Source organism: Misgurnus anguillicaudatus, chromosome 21 (genome assembly GCF_027580225.2).
Source record: "Misgurnus anguillicaudatus chromosome 21, ASM2758022v2, whole genome shotgun sequence".
In the NCBI taxonomy this organism is placed as follows: Eukaryota; Metazoa; Chordata; class Actinopteri; order Cypriniformes; family Cobitidae; genus Misgurnus; species Misgurnus anguillicaudatus.
Window position 1 is genome coordinate 18080001 of NC_073357.2, and position 2500 is coordinate 18082500.

General features: G+C 43.4%; 1 long non-coding RNA gene across 2 annotated transcripts in view; it reads left to right on the plus strand.

The window, feature by feature from the left end:
- LOC129437069 (uncharacterized) overlaps positions 1–2500 on the plus strand; it is a 363412-nt gene that overhangs the window by 154059 nt on the left and 206853 nt on the right. The window lies entirely within an intron of this gene.

Genomic DNA, 2500 nt, shown 5'->3' on the forward strand with positions numbered 1-2500 from the left:
AATACCTTTTTACTTCTACTTTAAGTAATAGTATTAGCAGTACTGTTACTTGTGTACATGTTTTGCATCTCCTGGTTTTCCAGTGTTTAGTCCCCTGTACAGTTTGAAAAGAAGAAACCAATCTGAATATGTTTCTGTTTTATTACAACAAATAGAAATCATGGATGTGGAGGGACACAAGTGCGTGACAAGAGTTTCTCTGTGAAGTCCAACCTGACTTGGCACATGCAGCTTCATCTTCCAAAGGAACATGTGTGTGAAGTGTGTGGGAAAAGCTTCTCAGTGAAAAAGCATCTGAGCAGCCACCAAAAACAACACCTGTACCCATGCATCCGTCTGTACAGGCAGGGAGAGGCCAAGCTGCAGTGTATGGATGGATCTGCATCGTCTCAGAAGAGCATCCTGTCCTTTGTCAAAGCTGTTGGTACTTACACCCTTCCTTGTGCCCGTGTGCTGAGGCGTGCGCACATGATCATGGAGATGGAGAAGATGTCTGGAGAAATCCTCTGCATTGATGGCACAAAAAAGGTATGTGTATTGTATAAATTCATGAAGTTCAGCAGACTTAATATTTGTTTAGTCACTTTAAAATGACTTGAGCAAACCTATTGTTTTGAATAAGGGACTTTGGCCTCACTGTTCAGCGTTCAAATGTGATGGATACAAAATGTACATGCATTGTAATTCATTTCAATTATATTGGGCAGACAGGTTATTGATAGAAACTATCAAATGAATGTTCTGCTTTGTGTTTTCCAGGTCCTTAAGAAGATATATGGTGATGGCCAGGGCACCATGCAGTATATCACCAGTGTGCTGAACGAGTGGGGCCAGTTCTTGACCACAGTGGTGGTGGCAGCTGAGTCTGAGGGGTGCTACAGACGTATGGCCAAAGGTCTGATGGCCCTCTTTGAATGAGCTAGGGCTCCTGCACCAGCTGTCATATATGCAGATAACAACTGTTGTCGGTAGGTAATAACACATACATATACCCTGATAATATTTGTCAAAAAACAAAAAAACAAAGAACACATGCTGAAAATTTTTATTGTGACAGTGCTTCGTCCTTCCTGGAGAATCTGTTCAGGGACTGGGCACAGAAGGGCACTGTGATCCGACTGGACATCCGACACTGGCTGCACGCTGGGATGCTGTTGTCATCAAACAGAGCCATGCCAACTATGGGGTGTTTATGAGTGCCCTTGCAAGTGCAGTGCTGGCCTACAACAAGAATGATATGATGCTCCTCAACTGCCCAATTTGAATGCCAAGGCTAACTACAGGGCAACCGTAATGCCAAAGGTGAAACCCCACCAACGAGTGCTGTCAGAAGAACCAATGCCAGCAGCTCCTACTCTGTCAGAATCCCTTCCAGCTCCAGATCGACCTCAGGTTCAGTACCAGAGCCTATGTCATGCAGCTGGAAAAAGGCATGATCAGAAGCGGAGGTAAGCTGTAAAACCCTTAGCAACCACACGTATAAACATAAACATAGAATGAGACAAAGTTTGAGAACAGTTTGTTGTTTTTATGTGAGCTTTCATGCATATTACACATTGGAACGTTCTTGTTCACGGTCAGGGACTATTTTTTCTAGCGGAAGAAATGCTTTTACTGATATAACTTCATTAAAGTTGCACTAATACATTTTTTAACTTTAATATTGTGTGGTAACTTTTTTATAAAAGCAATAAGGTACTTGAGGCAAGTGCTGTGTCGTGAATAAGTGACACGAAGCGGAGTGCCTGCAACCCCTTCAGCCGTTACTTATTCACGATACAGCACAGCCTCTCATACCTTATTGCTTACATGTGAACATAACTGAATTCATCAGCTGAATGGTTTAAACTTAAACACAACAAACCATGTAAATTGATAGTCATACCCATTATTTCTTATGAATTAAACTCATCATCGCATGTATGGTTTATTTTTGCAGGATAGATGTGGAAGAGTTTGTGAACCGGCCCATTCAACCTAAACCCCCTGTGGCCACGTACATCCCATCCAGAGCGTCAAAAGCACCTGTCCTTGTAGTGGTTCCTGCATAGCCACAGGGACCATCCATGATGCTCTGTGGGGCATCCAGCAGTCAAGGGTTCATACCTTTTGCACCGCCTCCTGCGCTGACATCCAGACCAATCAAGCCTCATAAATCCCCAAAGCCTTGTGGGGCCTACCAAGTACCCCAGTGTGGTGGGCAGGTACACGCCGTCCAAAGACAAGGCTGCTGAAAGTAGCCGAAAAATATTTACGTATTGCCCAGCAACTAGAAAGTCCACCACTTCAGGTTTTGAAGGTGTTGTGTTCAACAGTTTCGAACACTTCAAAAGTGTAGTTGATGAGGAACTAAAAAAGAAGAAAAATAACAATTAGAGGGCCAACTACATCCCCCAAATCACAATAGCAGATTTCTGGGGTATGGCTTGTACCTGGTTCAGACCTGGATCAGACCTAGTTTACTTCATCCCCTTGTATATATTGTACACAGTATTGGGGA